The sequence below is a fragment of the Hylobates moloch genome, unplaced genomic scaffold (genome assembly GCF_009828535.3).
Source record: "Hylobates moloch isolate HMO894 unplaced genomic scaffold, HMol_V3 SCAFFOLD_21, whole genome shotgun sequence".
In the NCBI taxonomy this organism is placed as follows: Eukaryota; Metazoa; Chordata; class Mammalia; order Primates; family Hylobatidae; genus Hylobates; species Hylobates moloch.
Genome location: NW_026652296.1, coordinates 41489009 through 41501787, shown reverse-complemented (window position 1 = coordinate 41501787; position 12779 = coordinate 41489009). Strand labels below are relative to the sequence as shown.

General features: G+C 41.9%; 1 protein-coding gene across 1 annotated transcript in view; it reads left to right on the top strand.

Annotated features, from left to right (window-relative positions):
• RIN2 (Ras and Rab interactor 2) overlaps window positions 1–12779 on the top strand; it is a 240683-nt gene that overhangs the window by 37608 nt on the left and 190296 nt on the right. The window contains exon 2 of the mRNA XM_032142350.2: window positions 5233–5358. The gene's annotated coding sequence lies outside the window, so the exon portion shown is untranslated. The remainder of the gene's footprint in view (window positions 1–5232; window positions 5359–12779) is intronic.

Sequence of the window (12779 nt, the reverse complement as noted above, 5' to 3'; positions counted from 1 at the left end):
GATTCAGTGGGCTGGGTGCAGTGGCTTACGTCTGTAATCCCAGCACTTTGGGAGGCCACGATGGGCAGATCACCTGAGGTCAAGAGTTCGAGCCCAGCCTGACCAACATGGTGAAACCCCATCTCTACTAAAAATACAAAAATTAGCCAGGCGTGGTGGCATTCAGTGATACTAGGTAATGATGAATAACGTTAATATGAACCTTCTAGATGATGCTATCAAAATATGTGGAAAAATAAGCAACTACTTCAGTTTCTAGAGTTGTGACTACTGGATTAAGAAAAATTAAGTCTAGTTCTATTTCATTTTCTTCAACCTGTTATTACCTTGTAGGTTTTAATTCATAAATTTCTTTATAAGGACTTCAGGGTTTCTATGAAAACAGCGACTCAGGATTTCTCACAACGCCTCGCACCTACTAGATGCTTAATCCACATTTGGTTAATTCATGAATAATTCTGATCAAGACAATCCCCTTCATAAATTTGGCTTTCCTCCATAGAAAAATTAAATTAAAATTTAAGACAATTTAGAATCCTCAAAGGTAGAAACACTTCAGTTGTCTTTAGAGAAATTCTAGTTTGTTGAGAAACCAGTGTAAGTTTTAAATGAATTTGCATTTCTCTTAGGAACACAACCCCGTTAAAGTTCAATAACCCATTGAAAGCACAGGCACTTTGCTGAGGAAATGCTCTTGTGTACACATGCGGTGACACTGGCCCAGGAAGGTCAGGACAGCATCCCAAGTTGTTCCAGCTGCTCAACCCGGACTCGCCGGGAAGTCTCAGTCATTCTGTTTCTGTTTTTAATATGTGATTATATTTCTTCTTACGGAAAAGCACCATTTGTAAGTGGCTATAGTGTTTTTGTTTCTGTAGTACTATCTTAGTTTCTGTTAGATGTTGTAGCATATGTCATACATATTCAGTGCAAGTTCAGTTTCGTGTCTATTTTTTAGATTGTTTGGGTTTGGCTGTTTATTGTAGTTTTCAAGTAAAAACCCCTTTGGAAGTTGACCAATAGCATTTTGCCTGGTGAGTTTTTTTTCCCCTCAGGTCCTCAGAAAACTTAGTTTTAAATACTTGTAGATGCTACTGAAGCAATATTAATGAAAATTGGATTTTTTATTACCCTTTATTTTGCCCATGAGATAGGGGTGTCAGAGATCTAAAACAATACAGTCTGATGTTAGAAGGGGTTCTAGGCTGGAAAACAGCCTAACTATTGAGATCCTGCACGTGACAGCAAATCCCCTTCTCTATAAGACCAAATGAGCATTTTTTTCAGCCTCCTTAGAGTGCCATTGTGTCAAATCCAAATTGGAAATATATCTTAGAATGCTAAAACCCAGTCAACGAATGTTAAAATGCACATACCTACCCCATGCATCATGGGCAAAGGAAAAAAAGACCAGCACCCCCAAATAACACACACTGAAGCAACATCACTAAGCTCCAAAAGCTCTATGTTTAAGGGTCCACAGTGTCGTCATTTAAGGATTTTTCAAACAGACAAAATGGCACATGCAAATATGAAATAAAGGGCTGGGCGCAGTGGCTCAGCCTATAATCTTGCAGTGAGCCGAGGTTGCACCATCTCATTCCAGCCTGGGTGACAGAATGAAACTGTCTAAAAAGAAAGGAAAGAAGAGAAGAGAAAGAAAGAGAAGGAAGAAAAGAGCAAAGAAAAGAAAAAAGAAAAGAAAAGAAAAGAGAAAAGAAAAGCAGGTTAGGGCAAAGTGTAACACCCACAGGCACATACACATCCAGGAGGAATGTATGTAGGAGTTTGAGCTTTTCTGTTTTGTAAAATGAAGGATTTGGTCCATAGTGAAGATTTTCAAAATGGGCCTCTATATGGACTTATTCTTAGGGATTCACATATCCTCCTTTGGAATGTCTGAAATCCGGTATGTTTTTATATCAAGGACAACATTTACTAATTAATCAAATTACATTCTGGACTAACTACAGCAATGTTTTTCAAGCTGTAGGTCATGATCCCCCAGTGAACTGTGGTTCATTAAGGGGTGAAGTTGGGTATATCTAGCGTTGTTTCAAATAAAAGTGAAGAAAATGGAAAATATTAGAGTGTGTGGTTGGTAGTAACAGTTAAGTATTGTTCTACAAAATGTTTGTTTCTGTTTTGTATGTATATGCCTGGGTATGGATCATGATGTGAAATATATTTATTACCATGGAAGGATGGTCAAACGTGTTTGAAAGCTATGAGTCAATAGATTCCTGTTCTCAACCTTCAGTGCACATTGGAATCACGCAAGAAGCTTCAAAAATAGGGTTCCCACCCCCAAATTGATTTGGGGTGTACTCTGGGCTTGGAGCTTGCTTAAAGCTTCACAGGTGTGCAGCCAGGTTGGAGAATCCCAAAGAATTGAGCCTGGGGACCAAGTTCTGCCAAGTAATTTCAGTGCCTGCCTCTGAGTTTGAGTTTATTTAATTTGCCTTGGGGCCAAATCGTCCCATAAACTGAGATTGTTGCAAGGTATGAAGATGGTCAGAGGAGGCTTCACACATAGTCAATGTTTTTTGTTTTTTGTTTTTTTTTTCCCCAAAGTGAAGGCCAAATGCAGTGTAATGGGGGAGGATGAATGAAAGCTGCCTGGTAGTTCAGATACAGAAATGTAGTGAGAGAATTCAAAGACAGAGTGAAAGAGATTGGAATAATTTGAATTGTGTGAGCAATTCCAGCTGCCATTCCACTCAGTCAGTGAGTGTCCCAGCATCAGCATGACGCATGGCACTGGAGTCTGCTGTTCCCCCAGGTGGTCTCAGTTTATAGGTGCCTGTCACTAGTGTCAGCCTCTGCACACAGCAAATTAGCTGTCACGGTAATTTTTGGCTTGTTCTCTCATGTAAGCCCTTCCTCTCTCAGAATATGCAGGCCCACCGTATTTATGATGCAAGAGTGACTGAGTTTCAGGAAAACATTATCCCTTGCATTAATTGAGTTGCTTTTAATTATATTCATTTACATTCTTGTTCTTATATAATTTACGATTGTGCTTGGTTTTATAACTATGTAAAAGCAAGAACATAGGCCGTTTACACCTAGTTATTTTATTTGCACATACTTATTTAACACCATAATGTAAATCATGCAACAGGTTCCCTTTACTCTTTGTGATTTGTGAAGCTCACCCTGAATACAGTGAGGCAGTACATTGAATCCAAGGCCTACCTATTAGTAAAGATTAGAAGACATTGTGAAGTGATGTCAACGTAGCTTAATGTTTATTGGGACGATTTTGAGTAGTCCTATCTGTGTGTGAAGCGGGAGTTCAGAGGAAAATCTGGATTAAGAAGGAAAGTGGGATTTAAATGATTCCTGAAAAATGATGATGATGATGATCACTAACACTGACGGTGGTGGCAGTTCACATTGTTTGAGTATTTACTAAATAACCTGCAGTGGACCAATGCTTTCTATGGATTATTCTACTTAATCTTTTTTTTTTTTTTTTTTTGAGATGGAGTCTTGCTCTGTTGCTGAGGTTGGCGGTGTCTCGGCTCACCGCAACCTCCGCCTCCCGGGTTCACGCCATTCTCCTGCCTCAGCCTCCTGAGTAGCTGGGACTACAGGCGCCCACCACCACGCCCGGCTAGTTTTTTGTGTTTTCAGTAGAGATAGGGTTTCAATGTGTTAGCCAGGATGGCCTCGATCTCCTGACCTCATGGTCCGCCCGCCTCGGCCTCCCAAAGTGCTGGGATTACAGGCGTGAGCCACCTTGCCCAGCCTATTCTACTTAATCTTTAGAGCAATGCTTTGAAGTAAATAAATGCTATTACAATTACCCTATTTTTTATATAAGAACCCGGGTTAGATAATTTGCCTGAGCAACTCATCTGGGACTGAAGCCCAAGTATGTTGCATCCCAGCCCAAGAGCTGAATCTTCTCAAGGAAGAGGAGAGGGACAGGGAGGATATTCCAGGCCAGAAAGCTAACATGGACCCAGGCGTGAAGGAAGGGCTGTGTGTGCATCTGTGTGCGAGAGTTCCAGGGGAGGAGATGGCAGGGAAGGAAGTCAGAGGCCAGTTATAGAGCCTGACAGAGGAGCCAAGACTATGAAGTATTAGGAAAGCAATGGGAAAAAAAGGAATGAGATAACCTTCTTATACCGATGTCGGGAGTTTGACAGGACATCCTGAGGCTAGAACAAGCAGGAGAGTGGAGCACATGAGAAACATATATTTAGAAAAAAAACACATACACGTGTGTGTATGTGTGTGTGTGCATGTGTGTTTGTGTGTGTGTGTGTGTGTAATAGGATATTGGAATGCACAGAAGCAATCTGGAAAGATATAATTTAAATTATAAAAATGACCACTTCTGCCAAGGATATAGAAGTTAATGGTGATGGTCAAAGGGAACTTGAGCTTTGATCTAATATTTGCATTTTCAAGCAAGGTGACTGCATTCATGCATGTACTTAGGTAATTTTGAAAAGGCTAGGATACTGATTCAAACAGTTAAAAATGAAATATAGGATAATATAGGAATTTTTTTTTTGAGATGGAGTCTCACTCTGTCACCCAGGCTGAAGTGCAGTAGCATAATCTCTGCTAACTGCAACTTCAGCCTCCCAGGCTCAAGCGATCCTCCCACCTCAGCCTCCCGAGTAGGTGGGACCACAGGCGTGTGTCACTATGCCTGGCTAATTTTTTGTATTTTTGGTAGAGACGGGATTTCACCATGTTGCCCAGGCTGGTCTCAAACTCCTGAGACCAAGCGATCCACCTGCCTCTGCCTTCCAAAGTGCTGGGATTATAGATGTCCGTCACTGTGCCTGGCAATATAGGAATTTCTTATTCTGATTAGTCCCATCTCCAGAATCCTAGACTGGAAGATTTCGGGATCCTTTTTGTAGGAAGCGATGTGATGCAAGGGATAAGGGAAAGAAATGTATTGTCACTTAACTGGTGGGGAAGACAGGATGTTTGTTGATTAGTTCCATTCATGAAAGACCATTTAGAGTTTTTAAAATCTGAGCATTGGCACAGGCATTTAGAGGGCATTCTGGTAAAGAAATCTCCCTCCTCGGTTTCCTGGTCCAGAGGTGGAGGACCAGGGATGGGAAGGAAGGGCCATCACTGTGTTCTCATTTAGCAATGTCTCCTCCCAGAGCCAGGCTAGGAAGCAAGTCCTCTGTGTGGTTGTTCATTGTGTTTTTAATATACATACAAAATGCTGAATGGTCAATTTTTGCGTTGTAGATGGAGACGAGAGATCTGGACTTCTGAACGTCTATCAGAAAAGAAAAAATGTGCAAGCCCTTCAGAACACTGAGGAGGTTGGGCTGAACTGCAGTGAGAGAGGAGAACAGATGCTGGTGTGAAGGGGTACGTAGCAGCGAGACCATAAACCCAGTGTGTGCCATCCTAGCGTGTTCTTCATTTCCAAGCTCATCAATGTGATTGGGAATATCGTGTGCTATAGTTGTGGTATGTGGCTGTGGAAGGGACTTTGCTCCGACAGAGCAACACGGAGGATGTTTTCCAGCTGTCTGAGGGATTCTGTCCATGATACACTGGCAGCAGGGCCACATCAAGATCAGGACAAGTTAGGAGCCCACAAGCATAAACGGAAACCATTCACATTTTCAGAGCACTCATCATGGGCCAAGCACAGCTTTAAGCACTTTAATGGGTTAGTTCATTCAATTATCACAAACCACCACGAGGTGGGCACTGCTGTTGCCCCGTCTGAGGGATGACACCACCACCGAGTACAAAGAACCTGGCAATAACTGAAAGAGGACATGGCAGTAATGATTCTACTTCTCTTTCTGCAGTTCCCACCACCTGGCTTCCTGTTCTCCACTTTTTGTAGATTTTTTTTCATAGAATTATAAATCTTCACACTGAAAGGAAATTGCATTGATGGGATTTCAGTATAGGCCACTACAGCAGATCATATTTTCCAACACAGGTCACAGTCACGGCTCCTCCAAAACCTTGCTACTCCTCGATCAAGTGGAGAGGTCTATTTTCCCTCTCCTTGAATCTGAGCAGGACCCAGTGACTGCCTTGACATAAAGAATGTGGCAAAGTGACGCCGAGTGACATCAAAGTCTTGATTAGCAAAGGTGACGGGGCTTCCACCTAGCTCTCTAAATCCCTTAGGATACATGTCCTTGAGACCCAGCCACCATGTTTCTGGGAAGTCAGGCCCTGCAGAGAGGCCACATGTAGGTGCTCCAGTTGACAGCCCCACTGACATGGGACTTAGAAGGCTGGCTGCAGCCCCCAGCCTTTGAGCTGCCCCCACTGATGCTAAATCGAGCAGAGATAAGCTGTCCCTGCTGAACCATCCCTGCTGAGCCCTGCTCCTGTAGCAGATTCATGAGCAAAATAAACATTGTTGTTTTCAGCTATCTCATTTAAACCCACAGCAACACTGTTTTAAGCGTAAGATATCATTAAACTTGTTTACAAGTAAGAAAACAGAAGTTGAATGAGATGAACTGACTTACCCAAGGCCACACAACTATTGAATGTGTTGCTGGAGTTTCAACCCGGGGCTGCCTGACTTCAAGCTTGTGAGGTTCACCACTGCTCTAACTACACATTCTTTCTGGGCTGGGAGCTGGGCCTTAGCTGCCCTGTAGACACAACTGCTCTCAGAGAAAGCAAATCCTTGCAGAGTAAGAGGAACAAGAGAGAAAAATGTTAGAGAACTATCTCTGCACAATAAGTTGCTGCTCTATTTCTTAATTTGGACCCTGGTTGGGTGCCTCCTGTTCTGACTTAAATGTAGAGTTCTCTCAGGAAGCTGTCTACCTTCCCTCCATGAATTTAGATCCTGTGGTATCTGCTCATATTACACAATATTCTTTTCTTTATCATGTAAAATAATCATTATGTGATTCTTTATTTTATTGTCATTATTTTTTGAGATGGAGTTCTTTTTGTTTGTTTGTTTGTTTGTTTGTTTGAGACAGAGTCTCACTCTGTCATCCAAGCTGGAGTACAGTGGCGCAATCTCGGCTCACTGCAACCTCTGCCTCCTGGGTTCACGCCATTCTCCTGCCTCAGCCTCCCAAGTAGCCGGGACTATAGGTGCCCACCACCACGCCTGGCTAATTTTTTTGTATTTTTAGTAGAGACAGGGTTTCACTGTGTTAGCCAGGATGGCCTCGATTGCCTGACCTCGTGATCTGCCCGCCTCAGCCTCCCAAAGTGCTGGGATTACAGGCGGAGCCACTGCGCCTGGCATCGTTAAGTGATTCTGTCATCAATGTCTCTATCCCTAGTTTTATTTCGGGAAGGCCTGGGATTTGTCTGTCTTTCCTATTCCTCACCTCTTTTCTTCTAGCAAAGACCTTTACCTGAGCAAGTATCTAATAAATGCATGTTAAATAAACACCAAAGAGCATTAGATGTGAATTTTCTTGATAATAATGATGACAGAGTAAGGAAGTGCATAGTTCCAGGTATAAATACTGACGTCTTATCATGATGTTGTAGGTTTGTCTCTTGAGGCCAAAGATTTATTTCTCACTTCCTCTGTCCTTCCTGTTAGATAAAACATCCCTGTGTTTGACTTTTATAAATAAATAACTTCAATAAAATGCAATTGTAAAATAAACAATAACAGGAACTGCCACAGGACTCTGAGATACAATATTTCATTAGGTTATCCAAGCAAAAAATATTTTCAAGAAGGGAAAAACCAATATACAACATTGGAGAACTGATGACCACAGCATCTGTTGTCACATTTAATCACCATGACAGCCCTATACAGGTGGGATTGTTATTATTCTCATTTTACAGACGGGGAAGCTGAGTCTCACGAGGTTAAGTCAGTTGCCCTACATCACCCAGTTAGGCAGTGTCAAGGCGGAATTTGGAGCAGGCCGGGTGACTTCACTGGGCCCTGTCCCGAGCACCCCGTTCTTAGGTGACCTACGTGCTTGGCAGAAAGAGCTGCCCCTACCAGGTATGGCCAAGCCAGGTGTGGTGGCTCATGTCTGTAATCTCAGCCCTTTGGGACGCCGAGGCAGGAGGATTGCTTGAGGACAGGAGTTCAAGATCAGCTTGGGCACTATCTGCACAAAAAGTTTCTTTAAAAAAAAAAAAAAAGTATAGCCAGAGCTCCTGAAGGTCTGGAGTGAGGCTGTGTTATAGAAAGGCAGGCTGGAGGGATGACATCACTGAAGGAGAATTCCTTGGCAAGCAGTCAGTCAGCCACCTTTGAGTAGTCCCTACTTTCACCTGGGTCACTAGGGATGGTTAATTTTTAATACCAACTGAGTGACCCATCCCCTTCTCCACCTTGACTGAGTCCTGAAGGCCCCTTCAAAAGCTAGGTTTTAGTGCCCTATTTCATGGTATGCCAAGGAGTGCTTTGGCACCACCTAGAGCAAGCCCCAGTCATCTGCACACCTGAGGGAAGTATTCCAGTCCCTGCTGAGCCCTGTTGGAAACAATGTATCCTCTCTTGGACACAGTCCTTTGAAAATGCCTCCCATGCCTTAGACCTATACTCCAAGGAGCACAACCTAACCAGCCTCTCCCACTAGAACTCTCTTTTATCTTCTCTTGTTCTCAGGCTTCTCCTGCCCTCAGTGCAATAGAACTTCATTAACTAAATAGAATTAACGGAGAATGCTTTATTGTTCCTGTTGTTCTACCTGCTCACTGATTAGTGAAAGGCCAGCACTGCCATCAGTAGGCTGAGAATTTTAAAGTGGCTTAATGAAGATGAAATGTATTCCTTTCTCTTCATTCTCTTTTACCTCTTTGTTTTCCTCAATTCTACTCTGTTCTTTCAACCCGAGCAGATGCAGCTTAGAAGCCTGATAGTAATAAGGATAAGCAAGTCTTGTTGGAAAATAACTAGCATTTATTGAAAGCTTGTTGTATGCAAAAAGAACAAAGCTGGAGGCATCACACTACCTGAGTTAAAACTATACTACAAGTTTACAGTAACCAAAACAGCATGATAGTGTTACAAAAACAGACACATAGACAAAAAGAACAGAATAGAGATCTCAGAAATAAGACCACACATCTACAAACATCTGATTTTTGACAAACCTGACAAAAACAAGCAATGGGGAAAGGATTCCCTATGTAATAAATGGTACTAGGAAAACTGGCTAGCCATATGCAGAAAATTGAAACTGGACCCCTTCCTTATACCTTATACAAAAGTCAACTCAAGATGGATTAAAGACTTACATGTAAAACTCAAAACTAAAAATCAGATCTTTGTTCTTTTTGCTCCAGATTGCTTTGCCTATACTGACTCTTTTTTGGTTCCATGTGAATTTTAAAGTAGTTATTTTTTAATTCTGTGAAGAATATCAATGGTAGTTTAATGGGGATAGCATTGAATCTATAAATTGCTTTGGGCAGTATGGTCATTTTCATGATATTGATTCTTCCTATCCTTGAGCATGGGATGTTTTTCCATTTGTTTGTGTCATCTCTGATTTCCTTGAGCAGTGGTTTGTAGTTCTCCTTGAAGAGGCCCTTCACTTCTCTTGTTAGCTGTATTCCTAGGTATTTTATTCTCTTTATAGCAATTGTGAATGGGAGTTCATTCATGATTTGGCTCTCTGCTTGTCTATTGTTGGTGTATAGCAGTGCTTGTGATTTTCGCACACTGATTTTGCATCCTGAGACTTTGCTGAAGTTGCTTATCAGCTTAAGAAGCTTTTGGGCTGAGATAATGTGGTTTTCTAGATATAGGATCATGTCATCTGCAAACAAAGGCAATTTGAATTCCCTTTTCATCTTTCTCTTGCCTGATTGTCCTGGCCAGAACTTCCAATACTATGTTGAATAGGAGTGGTGAGAAAGGGCATCCTTATCTTGTGCTAGTTTTCAAGGGGAATGCATACAGCTTTTGTCCATTCAGTGTGATATTAACTGTAGGTTTGTCATAAATGGCTCTTATTATTTTAAAGTATGTTCCCTCAATACCTAGTTTATTGAGAGTTTTTAACATAAAGGGATGTGGAGTTTTATTGGAGGACTTTTCTACGTCTATTGAGATAATCATGTGGTTTTTATCTTTAGTTCTGTTTATATGATGAATTACCTTTATTGATTTGCATATGTCAAACCAGCCTTGCATCCCAGGGTTGAAGCTGACTTGATCGTGGTGAATAAGCTTTTTAATGTGCTGCTGGATTTGGTTTGCCAGTATTTTATTGAGGATTTTTGTATCAATGTTCATCAGGGATATTGGCCTGAAGTTTTATTTTTTTGTTGCATCTCTGCCAGGTTTTGGTATCAGGATGATGCTGGCCTCATAAAATGAGTTAGGGAGAAGTCCTTCCTTTTCAATTGTTTGGAATTGTTTCAGAAGAAATGGTACCAGCTCCTTTTTGTACCTCTGGTAGAATTCAGCTGTAAATCCATCTGGGTTTTGTTTTGTTTTGTTTTGTTTTGTTGTTGTTTGTTTTGTTTTGTTTTTGGTTGGTAGGCTATTTATGACTGCCTCAACATTTCAGAACTTGCTATTGGTCTATTCAGGGATTCAACTTCTTCCTGGTTCAGTCTTGGGAGGGTCTTTTTGTCCAGGTATTTATCCATTTCTGCTAGAAATGGTGATTTGCTGCACCCATCAACCTGTCATCTACATTAGGTATTTCTCCTAATGCTATCCCTCCCCCAGCCCCCCAGCCCCCAACAGGCCATAGTGTGTGATGCTCCCCTACCCTGTGTCCATATGTTCTCATTGTTTAACTCCCACTTATGAGTGAGAACATGCGGTGTTTGGTTTTCTGTCCTTGTGATAGTTTGCTGAGAATGATGGTTTCCATCTTCATCCATGTCCCTGCAAAGGACATGAACTCATCCTTTTTTATGGCTGCATAGTATTCTATGGTGTATATGTGCCACATTTTCTTTACCCAGTCTATCACTGAAAGGCATTTGGGTTGGTTCCAAGTCTTTGCTATTGTGAACAATGCTGCAGTAAACGTGAGTGTGCATGTGTCTTTATAGTAGAATGATTTCTAATCCTTTGGGTATATACCCAGTAATGGGATCACTGGGTAAAATGATATTTCTAGTTCTGGTTCCCTGAGGAATCGCCCCAGTGTTTTCCACAATGGTTAAACTAATTTACACTCCCACCAACTGTGTAAAAGCGTTCCTATTTCTCCACATCCTCTCCAGCATCTGTTGTTTCCTGACTTTTTAATGATCGCCATTCTAACTGGCGTGAGATGGACTTTTTAAAAAGCAACTATGAACATCATGATTATATCCTGTACGTTGCCACCCATTTTTCCAGAGAAGGAAAGAGGAGAAACCTACTATGCACTATTCCCCCTGGCTTCCTGTACTTCCCCTTTGCTCTGGCATCAGCTCTTACATGTGCAACAAACCATCTCCAAACTCAGTAGGAAAACTGAGCTGGGCGCAGTGGCTCACACCTGTAATCCCAGCACTTTGGGAGGCTGAGGTGGGAGGATTGCTTGAGCACAGAAGTTTGAGATCAGCCTGGGCAACATGGTGAAACCCCACTTCTACAAAAGATAACAAAAATTACCCAGGCACGGTGGTGTGCATCTGTAGTCCTAGCTAATAGGCAAGCTAAGGTGGGAGGATTGCTTGAGTCCAGGAGCTCGAGGCTACAGTGAGCCATGATTGTACCACTGCACTCCAGACTGGGCAACAGAGTGAGATCCTGTCTCAAAAAAAAAAAAAAAAAGACAAGAAATTGATAATAAGTATCTGTTTAGCTCATGCAAACAGAGGTTAGCTGGGATCTGGCAGATCTAGGTTGGGCTCAGCTAGGTGACGCTGCTTCCTGCACAGGTTCAGCTAGGCTTGGCTTCCCACTGACGTCTGGGTTCAGGCCAGCAACACTTAGCACACTCTAAGTCCAGGTTGGTGGGCGTGGCTACCTGAGGAAAGCTCTCCTTGGGACAATGGCAAAAGTGCATGAGTATAAGTGGAAGACCAAGAAACCTTGTAAAGCTTGTGCTTGGAATTGGCACACTGACATTTCTGTATTATTCTATTAGCCAAAGCAAGTCACATGGCCAAACCCAAGTCAAGAGGCAGAGAAATGTGTTCTGCCTTCACTGGAGGAGTTTCCACTGTTGACCTTGGCTTGAGACCAATAAGGCAATCTACCATGCTTCCTCTATCTTCTCCCAAATTGGGCAAACATGATGTGAAATTTAAGTCTTTACCAGTGCTAGTTTTAGTTATCACTTTTGGCAAAATCCCAAAACCTTAATGATATTCTAAGTACAACTTAGAATTTAATAACGTATTAAATTAATTGAATTAAATTAATAACATATTAATGGGAGATGAGATGATACTAAAAGCTGCACACCCTAAGGCTCCAGGAATCTCTTTATCTCAGACCTGAGCTGGGAATTATTACTTTATCTTGTACGATGGCTTTGTTCACCTTAGAATCATGAAGTGTTTGGAGACGGTGAGCTTGTTCCTCCACAGTGACAACCTGTTAACACCTCAGCAGCTGCCTCAAGCGATTAGACTTGGATTCAGCACACACCAGTTGCCCAAACTTGTCAGAATGAAATAAGAGCAGCAAGTAGACTGAATAAATTGTCAGTCATATTGATGTGTGTGTTTTCCTAAATTTTAGAAGGTTTTGGATTCTGCAAAAATGTCTTTTCTGTGCTTCTCTCAATACCTTGGCTCTCTCATCTGGCATGGATGCAATTTAGTTGGAAGGAGAAGAGGCAAAGCTTTTATGTTGGTTGGAATTTGCAGTCATAAATTTACAGGACTTTTTCCAACTTAGCATGGAAAAGACT